This window comes from Haplochromis burtoni, unplaced genomic scaffold (assembly GCF_018398535.1).
Source record: "Haplochromis burtoni strain Fernald_Lab_line unplaced genomic scaffold, NCSU_Asbu1 Contig_11, whole genome shotgun sequence".
Taxonomy (NCBI): Eukaryota; Metazoa; Chordata; class Actinopteri; order Cichliformes; family Cichlidae; genus Haplochromis; species Haplochromis burtoni.
The window spans coordinates 776,506-791,246 of record NW_024582372.1 but is presented as its reverse complement, the minus strand read 5'-3'; the positions used below and the strand labels follow the sequence as shown (position 1 = coordinate 791,246).

General features: G+C 38.8%; 1 long non-coding RNA gene across 1 annotated transcript; it reads right to left on the bottom strand.

The window, feature by feature from the left end:
- Nucleotides 1-2,573: 2,573 nt before the first annotated feature.
- On the bottom strand, nucleotides 2,574-14,518 carry LOC102303687. The gene is made up of 3 exons (XR_315347.2): nucleotides 14,223-14,518; nucleotides 8,298-8,497; nucleotides 2,574-5,541 (listed from the first exon to the last, which is right to left on the bottom strand). It is a non-coding gene; the product is annotated as an uncharacterized LOC102303687 (long non-coding RNA).
- Nucleotides 14,519-14,741: the final 223 nt, after the last annotated feature.

The window sequence follows — 14,741 nt, the reverse complement described above, 5'->3', positions numbered from 1 at the left end:
ATTTTTAAAAAAAGCTCCCAGTTTTTCATAATAAAATGTTGTTTCTTGTAAATAAATGAGTCTACTTTTTGGCTTCTTGCAAAAGTTAATAATATGTTTACATGAGGAATGAAGGTAACAATTTTAGCATTGTGACACAGCTTTTACATCACTTTTCCAAAGATAACAGTCTCATTACTGTTTTCTTTTTTTTTTTCTTTTTTTTGCCTGAAGTGTAGGATGGCTTGACTTTGGGTGATAGCAGTGTTAGACCTTGTCACTGTGAGTGTGTGGGGGTCAGAGGGAGACAGAGGTGAGTGGGGTGGGGGGTTGCTAGTCCCCAGGCTGTGATTTGTTAAAGTGCATCAGACGGGAGTTGACCAGAATCTGAATAAATCACTTCAGTGGCACCAGTGACAAAAACTTGATAATGCCCCTCTGTTATCTGCAGGCTATTTGCTGCTAATTATTGAGCCAATAAGAGGGACATTTGTGTAACTGCTTCTACCTTTTTAACGAGTCCATTTCAGTTTTAAAGATTCCCCATGGACACATATAAAGTTCTATAAAAATCCCCCAAGTTGGCTTGGCTTGAATTAAAATGACTTTTTTTCCTCACAAGAATTTGCAATTACCTAGACAGATGTTTTTAAATGTTGCCTCTTCTAGTTCTTTGTCATCATAGCATAAATAAGTAGATGTTGAAGAGGTCTGACGTCTCTGAAAAGTCCATTCTCAACATATGCATACGGGAGGCTGCATATTTTTACATGATATAATATATGCTATTTGCATATGGAACGGTGACTGGTTTCAAAATGGTTCACAAAACAGTCCTATTTATACAGCCATTGCATTGAGCACACACTTTCCCCTTCAGCAGACCAAGTACAATAAGTACAAATACAGTTCAACAGTAAGCACAATAAGCAGTAGGAGTTGAATTTAAGCCATGCTCAAATAGAGATGCAAAAAAAACCCCAACAAGAGTGAAATGTCCTGTATTGTGCAACACAATGAATGGGGAAAGCAGTTCGGAGTAACTTGTAGGAGTATCATGTATGATCCCAGCCTGGATGAGTCAAGCAAGGATTGCCTTACCATTACCATTCTTACTTCAGGCCAACCGCAGACACAGCAGCTGATGAAAAGATTAATTAGGGGAGGTTAAAAAGCCATTTGATACTGCTGAGTTTGATTTAATGACGTGTTTTAGGATTAAAAGAGTACCAGCAAGCTGAGAGGTTAACGGCAAACAGAGCTGCCTTCTGCTAATCACTATTATTCTACTTGTTTGGTAACTTTCTCCGACCGTTTGAAAGCGAAAAACAGAATGTTTTTCAAAACAAATGTCAACAGAGATATTTAGGACGAGCAGCAGCAGTCCATCAGCATTTCCATGGCAACAGCGGTGAAAACAGGAGCAGGCCTCCACTTCTTCCCGCATGTCAGCATGTATCCCATTATGGTTGTACTGTGTGGACAGAAGAGTTCTGCCTGCTTGCCACAACTTTATTTATTTTACTGTCTTTCATCTGCAAACCACCACCAATCTGCATCAGAGAGAAATCCACTCTGTGTATCCCATAGGTGTCATTTAGGATTGATTCCCTGGAATTAGCAGGCAAAAGTAGAACCATGTGGCTGTCTGTCTCTCAGTCTGTCCTTACCAACACCTGAGATAAAGCGTTTTGGACATGGAGAAATGGCACATGGCCTCCTGGAAAATTAACATCTTGAGTGTCTGTCACTCTCTGCTTAATATTAAGGACAGAAGTGATTGTAAGTACAATCCACTACAGTGTGATTTTTAGATAAACACTGCAGAGTATTTGTTGCTTTAAACTAGATAATGCTATATAACTAGTTCTGCACTTCATTACTGACGCATATTCACCAATGAAAAAGACATGTTCAAGATTCCTGCTGAACGGCTTTAATTTCAGCGGTACAACTACAATCCATCTGATCATTTCTACTTTTTTCAGTATTCAAAATATATATTTTAAGAATGTCTGAGCTCTTCTGATTCACACGACCTCTGCAGAAACACTGATAAGCCAGCGTGAATCTGCTTTTAGCCAAACTTAGGTCCAAGGTCACAGACAACACAAGCGCTCGAGCCTGTTGTATATCACGGATAAGCAGTGCTATTATTTATTGATCAAGTGTCATTCAGTTGCAAGGTCTACTTAGCTGGAAAACTGGACAGTACAAACACTGACCTACAATTCTTTGGGAAAAAAAGCTAACATAAATAAAAATGAGGACCACCAGCAGCTTCAATATTTCTGAATTTGTATCTGGCAATGTTTATCATATGTGCGCTACACCCTACCACAGAAAACCAGAGAAGTCATCATAAGGTCTTTAAGTGGTTGTTCACTTGAATTTGGCTCTAATGCTAAATTTAACTCTGATTAAGTGGTTTCATATGCAAAAGATTACCGTATGTAGAAAAAAAAGAAGCTATTGACTGAAGTTTTGCCTTGCAGTTCACCATTAGTAGGTCTTATTTAGTCGTCTGTTCATGTGTGGATTTTGTAAGTAGAGAAAGGAGGGTAAATATCAAAAATGCACAACCAGCATTTCAAGTTTGTGCAGAAATTGGACATTTATTGGTGAAAACATGGAAACTTTGTCAATTTTTGCAAAATAGCCGTTCAGTTTTTTTTCACACAACATATAAAAACAGAAGCATAGTAACAAATACGGCATCAATTATTACACAAACACCAGCAGCCATATGTTTAATATTTTTATATATAATTATTAGTGTCACTATTATTACAGTTTTGCGACACACACACACACAATCTGCATCAAAGAGACAAAAAAGAACAAAGCTTTTTACTGTTATTGCAGATAAGTACAACGAAATCTTTATGTATATATATTTGTCAGTCTTTCCACTTTAGGTATTTAGCTTACTGCACAAAAAACATTCAGAATATACAGAAAACATAAATTAACTTTATTGGAACTCCAACTTGCGTTTCTTCCCTGTGGACAACTTAACGCTGCAAGTACTAAAGTCTTAAGGAGGTGGTAAAGAAAAAATAAGATTATATATTTCATTTTTAACATTATTCAGTTTACATATACAATAGCTAAAACAAATTGCTTTTTAAAATCAAGGTATGGCCTCACTGATGTTTTAACTTATATGAAATTATGTTCTGCTTTGATTACTGCACACAGTCATTCAAGCAATTCATATCAAGTAAAAAGCAAGCGTATAGGACAAAGTTGACTGATGCAACATGGAACATCTGCCACTTGATTGATTCCTAAATCAAATTGCCCATAGAAACGACTCAAACTATGGCTTTTAAAGGAGCTTTTTCACCCTAATACATGGCCCATTAGCAAATGGCCATTCATCAAATTAACCCTACCTCGAGAGAGCTGCCAGCGTCTCAGAAAGTACAGTGCCACAGTGCTCTCTGTCTCCAGTCAGGACACACTCAGCAGCGCGTCCACTTTGCCATGACTGTGTTTACCTCAGGAATACACAAATGCAGCTCACTGCAGGCTCTATTAAGAAAACGAGACCAAACCTCTCCTGATCCACAGAACACAGACTGCTTGACCCTCTTGTGTTACTTACAGAATTTAGTCTCATTCCCTCGTAGTCATTTTGTAGATTTTTTTTTTACTAATGCAGAATATTCTACATTCTACATGCAGCATATGAAGCATGAATTATTTCTCTCCACATGTGATTATTCACAGTTTTTCTTATGAACATGAAGCAGTAAAGCTTGGCTCTAAATGTTCCTGAGAGCATACAAATGCAATAATCAGCACACTTAAAACACATAATAACACACACAACTATATTCTAAAAATTCACGAAAATAAACAGGTTTACCAAACCTTTAATTAGCATGAAGTTGTGTACTTTAGCTAGAATTAAGGAGCTTCAGGCCCAGCTGTGGTGAGCCTGATTACTTAATAATATGGTGATAAATGCAACTATCAATCAAAACCCCTGACAGGACTTACAATTCAGGAGAGATCGGCCAAAATAAGAGCTGCTGACTCTCTCATTGTGGCGGTGTGTACGGGGGTGTGTAAAAGGATACGCGGTACAGTCAGCAATGAAGGTACTTGCACCAGTGCAATGACAGGAAGAAATAAAGTGTCACTTTTTATTTACAGAGCACAGCGGCAGTAACTACAGCTCTGTCTCGCAAACAACAGTTGTGCAATTTAAAAGCTAAAGTCACGCACAGTGGAGGACAACAATGACACTGTGGTTGAAACACTGGTGGAAGCCACAGTAAACACACCTTACAGTACACTGAACATAAAGGCTTCCTGAGCACAACACAACTGGTTTTGATGGCAATGATGAAGTAAGACCAGCGAACAGTGTTATATTTGTCTTCCACCAGAAATTTACATTTCAGATTTCAATTGTTTTATGCATATCAGTAAAAATATGTCACCCAGACACCCGGCTAACTTTGTACTTTTATGAAATATTTTCACACCCGTATATCGCTGTAGTCATTAGAATGGACTCTTTTTTGCTTTCATGTAATCTGCTTTGCTTTTAAAAATAAAAAAAATCACATTTATGCATCAAGTATTTTAATAATCTTATAATTTTTTGGGATATTGTCCAACCTGGAGACAATTAGGAGGGTGAGATCATTTGAAATATTCAAGTAAAATGTTAAAATATGCTGCAAAGTAATTAAGGGTTTTCAAATGTTTGCTGCTTTGTTTTTTCTTTTGAAAATCATCGACTGCAAAAACTCAATCGCATAAACTCCTGGTTCAAAACAATGCCAGGTGAAAGTGTAATAGCAGTTTTAGTTAGTTATTTAATACTCCTAAAAAAATATTTGTGAAAGATGAATAACACAGTTAAATGTGCAGTGATGAGTTTTAAAAACAGCTCTTCTTAAAAACAAAGTGAATGTGTGCGAGTGTAGGTTTTCGTTTAAACACAGTGAGGTGTGAGAATGATTAAAATGCAATTAAATTAAACGTGGTCATCTCTAACAAAACACAAAAGTCCAACATATTAAGAACTCTGTAACATCTCGATGAGATGCATTCTGCTGAAATAATTATCTTACTTATTCTAACTGTTATGTTTCCTGAAATATGCCGTATCTCTCTCTCATACGCACACCTATCCCCAGTGGCTACTACTTGTTTTGGCCCTTTTCTTCCACAAAGGTCTACTGTGCTTTTCTGCAGGTTGAAAGTTTTCACAGCAGAGATGACACGAAGCAAATTCTGGCTCTGAGGTAAATCACTGCAGCACTCGGGACTGCAGCTATTCTCTCTCACCTCGCCACTTTTAGCAGACCGTGGCTGATTTCCTTCCTTGCGTGACTCCAGAGTGTAAACACACAGCCAGAGTGACTCATCACTATTTCTCACTTCCACGGTCTGATATAAACACATGAAAAGGGTCAGGGGTCATTTTGAGGTGGTGAGTGGGTGGGTGGAGGGCCAGTATGTCTCTCCATCAGACATCTTCCATTCTCCAAAGAATTCACAGCTTCCTGTGGCCAAAGCCGCATGCCTGCCCACTCTAGCCTAGAGGAAGGAGAAAGAGAAACACAGTTAGAAGTAGGGAGAGAGATGGACGGACAGTTTGGGTGATAGATTGCCTTCTCTGCCACGCTCCTCTTCAGCAAAATGGAAAGAATGCAGTGGGGATGAGGCTGTATCTCGTTCCCCCGTGACAGGACCAGAAAAAAGAGTGATGGCTAGAGAAAGGATGGAGGGGCTAAATCTGGGTTTGAGTGTATCGCAGAAATGAACTACATTGTGTTTTATGTGCTGGTAAATTGACTTATAAGTCTTGAAAACATTGTTTATCTGCACCTGCCAGCTAGTCTTTTGAGCACATTGGCACTTTGTTAAAATGAGATGCCTAAGAAAGTCCTGATCAGCTCTTGAAGCCTGCAGGGTATTTAAGGTGGAAGGGAGGGATAGCCACTTCCTTTCAGGCCCCAATCTGAAGAAGGGCCAAATACAGTCTAACATAAATCACTTTAAACTCCGCAGCTTTCGCAGTACCATTGTTATAGAGCAGACCAGCGGAAAGAGGCCGGTAGCAGGTGGAAATAAAAAGCCCTTTGACAACCATAAGGTAAGATTCTTCCCAAGATCACCACAACATTTACACAAGCCAAAGAGAGCAATGTCTGGTTGCCAGCACCAGGCTGGACACATATACACACCAATATTTAGTCAGCGAGACTCTCGTATACACTGATACATGAATACATGTATCAGTGGCATAGGCAGCTGTAAGAAGCATGCAAAAACAACAATGATGCAGCCACTGACTGCACAGAAAAGCAGACACAGAGCCAGACGGATGGACGGATTCACACTCTTATTTTTCTCAAGTCCAAACGAACATGTAAGTGGTGCGTTGAGCTTAAACAAACACTGTTAAAATAACATCTGTTGGCTTCGTTATAGTGGCTTTAAAATGTGGTTTGTTGCAGTTGAGTTTGGAGATGAAAGCATTATCAAATTCAGGAAGGGAAATGAGCAAACAAACTGCTATTTTTTTTCCTTTTCTTTCTTTTTTTTTTTCTTGTGCAACAATATTTGTTCTGTTGTGTTTTTCTGTCACACAATTTGCACAGATTGCCACATAGGTCACACCCCCTTCATCTCAGAGCAATAACTTAGTCAAATCAAAACACACAGGCATCTGCCTTCACACACAGACACACACTTTATAGTGGTCTCCACTGAGGTTAAATTTCAAAAGATAAATAAATAGTTGGACTGCATTCATTTTTTACAGTTAAAAAACTCAGAGGCGATCATGGCCTTTTATTGTGAACAGATGTACCAAAATTTACCGAATCTGATGCCATTGCCCCTTGGAGACTTGGGCAGTGATTTGCAGTGTGCTGAGGACACTTGTTTGTTAATAACCTGGTCATTTTGAAATCATAGACACTTTCTTTTCAAGCACGCTTCCTCTCATTAAATGCAAAACCTCTGGTGGTGAGCCAATGAGGCTGTTAAAACCTCCCTGCTGTGTACACAGTTTTAAAAAATTACAAACTTCTCCATAGCACAGTGATCTACACATTTGCCCAACAAGCAAAAGATCCCTGGTTTGAACCTGGGAAGAGACACAAATCCCTTAGGACTTGCATCAGGAAAGCCTCCGCTGTATAAAACCTGCCAAATCAAACACGTGGAGCTACCCACTGTGGTGACCCCATCTGAATAAGGGAGGAGCTTCTTTATTTGATTTGGCTGTATGAAACATTACTGTTGTTTTGCATAGTTTGTGAGCAGCTAAACTCAAAACATGAATGAAGGCAAACCTAAACAAATACAAAAATTCAATACAAAAAATGAATCTCTAAATAATTTCTAACAATTTAAAAAGGCTATTTAACAAATTAATTCACATTTTTCACAATAAATAAATAAATAATTCAGACAGATGCCACCAATTTACCCCCTTCTCTTATTGAGCTCTTGACTAGTCCTTCAGGGGTTACACTACATTGCACTTACAATATTTAAGCTTCTTTCTTCATTCCAGCCTCTCCCTGTCCTCTCATTTATTTCCCTGGCACTGCCTACCGCACCAACCACACCTCTCCTAACGGGTGTACTCATCTCTACTCCTCTCTTCACTTGGGATCACAGCCTAAACCTGGCAGGGTCTCTGTCACATGATGCCCATGCGCGTGATGCTTCGCTGGGACCCCCCTCCACTCAGGAAATGCTCCCGGCCTTTTTCCCACCCTAGTGTTCCGCTGTGGAGAGCTGGGCATTACAACTGAATCCAGTTACCATCCCAAAGCATTCCTGACTGATTCCAACCACTGCCTGGCAATGGGTTCCCACAGACGACAAGGATATGCCCTCATTTCAAGAGCACTGGGTATCAAGTTGTGAACTACCAAAAGCTGTTTATGGCAGAACAGAGGAGTTTGAGCTCCACAATAGGCAATTACAGTGCCCACTCATCCCCCTCCCCTTCATTCAATTTGTGGTTTGTCTGTAGGTGGATTCGGTTATGTGCAGATTAAAAATAGTCAACCCATTCCAGACAAAAACTGTGAGGGACATGGAACACACATTGCACAAACGATATCTCCCATTGTGGTGTACTGTTTGGGAATTCTTAATTGCTTTTTCCGAAGCAGCTTGCCACAGGAAAATCCCCCTTCAGAGTAAAGAAAAAAAGAGTCGGTGGGCTGTGCGTAAACACCATACATATTATGTAAACACATACGTATAAACCCATGTCGCCCCATGTGCACCCATCAAACTGAAATCAAGGCAATATCAAAGAAGCTAACCTGCAGCAGAGCCAATTGTGGCCTGTGTGCGCCCTCCCTCTCTCTTTTGTGTTCTCCGCTGTGGTTTCTGCTTCAGCTCTCATTATTGATGTCTTTGCCTGCATTAGACAGACCATGATGGACCGGCCCTGGGAGGTGTGCAGGACTCCAGGGTGGGGCACCAAACAGGCTCGAACTCACTGTGTGGGATTGAGTCTTTTCTTTTTTTAAAAAAAAAAATAGAGGGAGAGAGAGAAATAGTAAGGCCGTGATGCAGGAAAGCGTCTAAAAAAAATGTCATTTTTATGTTGAGCACAAAACAATGTGCAGCGACTTTTTAAAAATCCATCAGATAATGTCACACAAGAAACAAAAAATCATACTGCCACAAGTATAATGCGTTTAATCAAGGCTTTGAATCAAATAGATACTTTTATCATGAATAAAAGCTAATTAACACACAAAGCAGCTTTGGATGAATCACACTGAGCCCTAAATTAACTCAAATGCAAAAAAACAGAACTATTGAGGAACACTCATGCATGATGACGACAAGTATGTCCTAGTTTAAATATTCTACGCATTTAAATAAAGCTTTACTAAAAGGAAAGTAAACAAATATGAAGACCACACACCATCACTCCCACTGAAGGAAACCGGAAACTTTGAGAAATATCACATGCTGTCATTCAATATTTTGCTAGTGTAACTGCTGCTTTAATCATCTCTTATTCACCAAAATAGCCAATCTTACTATTACTCTGACAAGCTTTGCAATGTATTGTTTTTGTAATTAAACTTTTGATTATAATGTTTTCAAGAAACCAAAATAAAATATTATTTAAAAAATAATGCATGAAAATCATTGAAAATTGACTATATTAAGGAACATTGTGAAATATTTTTATAAGAGAAATTGCGTTAATACATAACTAAATATGAAAACAGCCACTGAGCCATTAAAAAAACGTACCATGAATGCTTTAACTTTGTAAAAAAAATCAGACACTGAGAGAAACCGTTAATATCTCCCTGCATTTTTCTGCTGCCCGTCAGAACAACAGCCGTCTAACGGAGGTCAGGGTAAGTCAGCATATTGTGTGTCTATTGTATGCAATATACATTTTTAAATAATATTTTTCTCTTTCCTTTTAATTCTGCCCTTTTGACTTTCTTTGTAAACACACACACATCCAAAAAGTTACAAACTTACCGAAACACCAGTTTGCTGCTATATACAGGTACATAAAATTATGAAGCATTTTCCCTACAAGTGCTAACCACATTTGGAAAGTCAGGAATTTGTGAAAGCTCCGGACCTGCCAAATTCTCCCCACTGCTGTCCTTCATGTCAAATTATGTGGTACTGCTTATAATCACAAAATAAACCAGAAAGAATTTTACATATGCTTTCATGCTTGTTTTTTCATTGTCTGAAAGGAATGCGACATGAGGATGTCGAAAGAAGACAATTTAAAAAAAAAAAAAAAAAAACAGGGTCAAATTTGCTTTTACATGTGACAAACAAGTGAATCTAGAAGAAAAAGAAAGAAAACAGGAGTGGGAGTGGGCTGTCTATAATTTGACAATATGGCACACCAGGGACAGTTGCGGGAAGGCGTGTGAAGTGTCGCTGAGCAGCCTGGGGTTCTCACAATAGCGTTTTTTTAAACCAATGACTCATACTTTGGTATGATAACCTCTTTATCTGTTAACTGATAATGACAAAAAAAAGAAAAAAAATGCTCCTTTATCCAACATATAAATCTAAAATGGATTACCAGATGACCAAAAGCTTAAAGGACTCTAGAACTATTTTTACAGTTACAGTATAAGATATTCTAACGATGCCTGGGGTTAATTTAACTAAAACAAATTCATTCAGTTCATGGTTTCAATCTGAATTCATGCTGTACGGTATTATTATCTCTGTGGAGGACTCCCAGCTGTCAGTTTAAGTCTAAGGATAAGGTCACTGACCTGACCAACCTACTCAATGTTTATTGTCTGCTGTTTCTCCGAGTTGATCTTTTTGTCTCTGCTCTCCCCCTTTAATGCTCCCCTCTCTGCGCTTCTAGTCCTGCAGGAAGTTTTTTTTTCTGCAGGGGACCTTCCATGACAATAGAAGGTTATTATTTTGCTAGAATGCCCTTAGATAAATCGTGTTGTGATGTGGCGCTACAGAAATAAAGCTGAATCGAAGGAATTGATAACAACACAGCTATTAGTGCGGGTGTGAGGCGGATGCAGGCAGGTGGCTGTATGTCTCTATGTGAGACGTGACACCAGAATGTAACCGATGGGAAACTTAAAACAACTAAGCAAGGGTGTGTTTCCACACTCTTCCACGAATTCCAATTAAAATGATGGCACTGCAACATTTAATTTTCTGATTAAATAAATCCTCCCCTCCCTTTTTGGAGGGAAAGGTAACACAAATTAACTGAGATAAGATTTACTTACACATTTTTATATCCATCAGACTCCGATATCTTCAGCATGACGCACAGGCTGGAAACATTGATTTATCCTTTGATTTGTCAGTAGTGCTCATATAAGTAACTTCGGCTCAGTGTCATACTCTAGGGACCTACGGAAGCGCGATTGTGTGCATCCTTTTAATTTGAGCAAAATCAAACATTTCTATAAAAGTTGTGGACATCTCTGTCAGAATTGATGAAGTTAGAAAAAATATTGAAAACATGTCTTGATGAGCAGATTAGAGGTAACTACTTTTCTTTGTAGTACCGATATCTTATCTGGAAAATTAAATGATCATAAAGCCATTTCTGCAGCAGCTGATTACTGGAGACGGCAGTGCCCATCAAATACACTTCAAATCCACATAGTGGCCCAACGCGCGCAATCAGCGGTCTGCTAGCAATCCCGTCCCTTCTCGATCACATAAACACCACTTAAACGAAAATATACACGACCACCTACAGCGCAGGGAAAGTGATGAGGGGGTGCCCACTCCGACATTAGGACACACTGTTTTTAATTAAAGTGACAATGCTGAGTGAACTACAGGCGACACTGCAGAAGCAAAGAGCCAGAAACCCATCTTACACAGTTAAGAATACAAATTGTTTAAAAATGTTTAAAAACATCAAAAACACATATATATGAATAACATTTCAATCGGATTACTTTTTTATTTGGGTTATTAATGTTAGTCAATAAAGCATTAAATATTTATCAGAATTCTTATAAATGCGAGATAAACACTTTTATTTTCTACATTTTTCTCGAGCATTTGTGTGCAAAACTGAGAGCTCGGCACTATTTGTGCATTTAAAAAGTTGCTGACATTTCAGTTCTGTAGAACACGTAAAAATAAAATGGGTGTGAGAATAAAAAGTAAAGAGAAAAACCTATGTCGTTAAAAAATACGATAATTCAAACTCTGAACCAGATTCTCTTATTATCAGCCATTCATGTCTTTGTTAATTGATTTCAGCTCCCTGAGAGACTGAGGTTAGATCTTATTTTTTATGTGTTGATTCGAGCTCATAATAATTAAAAATGTGTTTTTCTTTCTCAGATTTGCAGTCAGTTTAGGTCAAACAAACGACATTAATGGAAACATTTATTCATGTGTTTTTTTGTTCGGTTTTTTTGCTATCCATGTCTTATTCCCGTTTTCAAGTACTGTTTATAAAATAAAAATGTATTAGAAATTTTTGCCTATAAACTTATTTCAAGTTCAAGTCGGTCGAATTTACAGCCAGTTGATCGATTACTTGTCATACACTCCTTGAAACAAGTCCCTGCGGCCTCTCTGTGACCCTCCTTTACCATTAAAGAGGGAAACGGTTTATTAGTTAAAGAAAGAAACATTTAACCAAGTTATTGCACCTAATATTCTGAGAGTCTCTCTCCACCTTAGGCCTAATCTCGCCGAGCTTGTATTTTGTTCAGAGTCCAAATCAAATTAAGATCATAGCTTCCGCTTCTTTTAAATCTGTGATCCGCCAGGTGTAGGCATAATGTAATACTCGTGACAAGGAAATTATTTCAAACTTTATAATGTCAAGTCTTTCTTAGATGATCACGGCACCTCATTTTATCATTTAATCACGTAATATCAGATATCAGTAAGTTTCTGTTTTTTTATTTTGTGCGCAGTGGCAAGACTGAGCTGAAGAACATGGCAATGCTGCTTAGACTGAATTGGAAAATAATTAAATTTAATATACATACATAGTTTTTTTTCATTATTATTATCTATCATAGGTGTGATCCTATGAAAAGTAGGCTCTCTTAAGTAAGAATGTGACAAACAAAAAATGTCTACGTACAGGTCAGCAGATTATTGTAACAACGCGATCAACCGAAAATCTGTTTCAGTAAATACTAGTGAAGCGACCCGGAAAGCCTGTCAGTACTGTGCGCTCTGCGGTGTACCTCCACCTAAGTGGACAAGCATTCCTGAGGATGCAGCGCTGTCAAATATTTCAAGATGCGACGTCACGGAAAAGTGCACGACTTCGTCTGCGACACAGCAAAGGGGAGGTTCTGACCTCGGATCTCCAGCCCCAGTGATGATGAACATAATATGCCACCTTTTAGGCAGTTTTGTGTGTGTGTGTGTGTGTGTGTGTGTGTGTGTGTGTGTGTGTGTGTGTGTGTGTGTGTGTGTTTGCATACCTGTCCATAGGAGGGGACAAAAAGATTTTCAAAACTCGCTGTTTCCATTACATACAAAAAAAGGACATTTCTTGTACTTGTACTGTATAATATTCCTGTATTCTTGTACTGCTTGTACTATGTGATATTCTGAGGGTGAATAATACCTTTAATCGATTTCTCCATTATGAAAATATATAACTTTGCACCGTGTGAATACGCAGCAGAGGCCATCAAACAGACAATTTCTTCTTAAACACAAGAGACACATCCCCTCACCTATATAAATGCTTTTGTATATATAGATATATTTGCAAATAACCTGACTCTGAAGAGCGTGAGACAAAGAATGGTATGAAGTCATCAGCGGTAATTAAATGCAGTGGGCAGAAAGAGGACGGGAGCGCGCCTGCCCCTGGTGCGCGCTGGGTGGTCTGCTATGCTGATAAATGTGTGGCCCTCACTTCAGGCGATTGGCCGAACAGGCACTGGTTAAAACAATACTTACATTCACTTATCCGTGGTTCTAAATCTCCTCTGCAACAGTAAAATCTAACCTTGGCACGGCTATCACCTTTGGGCTGACAATGATTTTTTGTTTTTTTACAGAGAATTGTTTTCTCGATTTCCCTTTGGGCAAACTACTTGGAACAAAAGAAAACCGCCCGCTTATGTTTTGGCACTGGGGAATTTAATCAGTAGGAACATTAATAAACCGCGCGATATTTTACTTATACACTGAGTTTGATTAAAATGTGTCACCTCAAACGGAACTCCTTGAAAAGATTACAGGATTTTTGCGCACAATGGAGTCGTCAAACACTGGTTTTACGCACGAACCAAAATACATATATTCGCCTCGTATTTATGTCCACGGTGCCAAAATCAACAGTCACGAACCCCTAAAAAACAATAACGCCGACAGCGAGCAGAAACACGCGCTCATCTAACTGAATTCAAAAGGTTGCAGGCTGCAGCTATCGAGATCTCCAGGGAACAATAACCAACCTACTGTCAACAGTTTCAGGCTATACTCCTCGACTTCCAGTAGCTCTCGCTCGCAATTTTGTGAGAGAGCAATAAAGCGATCTTAAAGTTGGTTTTTCAGTGTTGGAAAAAAAGAAAACAACAATTTTCCAAGTAAACTGTCACTTAGTGCAAGAAGGCAGAGCTTGATCCAAATTTGAACTCAACTTTTCTAATTGTCCTATATTATGTAACATAATGCAAATCGAACACTCTACGTCTCCTGCTGTGGGGATTAAAGAGCTGCATCACTAGTAATCCTGTGAAATGAAAGCCTTAAATCCACCTTACTTCAATTCCACGATCATTCGATGGAGAAGTGCCTGCAGAAGTCGATCTCAAGTCCCAGTCCGAGTTTCTGTGTTCAGAGTTCGGAGGAGCTTCCACCTCACTCCTCTTGCGTCCCCGCGTAAATATTATGACTACATTACACAAACAATATTCATGTGTTAAAACGTCCAGCATCGACTCTCCGAACAGGCAAGCATATCGCATCAGATTGAGTATTAGCTGATCTAACTGGGCTTTTGCTTGATTTTTTATTTAAAGAAGGCCAGGGAAAATGTTTACATTTTGCTGTATAAACATCCTGCCCATGTTCCTGTCTATCTTTTACAGAAATCAAGAGGGTGGTTTTGAATATGAGGGGCATGTTCTCTGGTAAATGTTTTCCATATACTAAAAATGTGATATAAAGTAGCTTTTAAATCGTTTTAATTACAAAGGAGACATAACAAGGCTGCAGTCGTGTGGCTCTTGGGTTATGTGGCCTGCAATGGCGGGATACTGCTTGCAGGTTTAACAACAGAT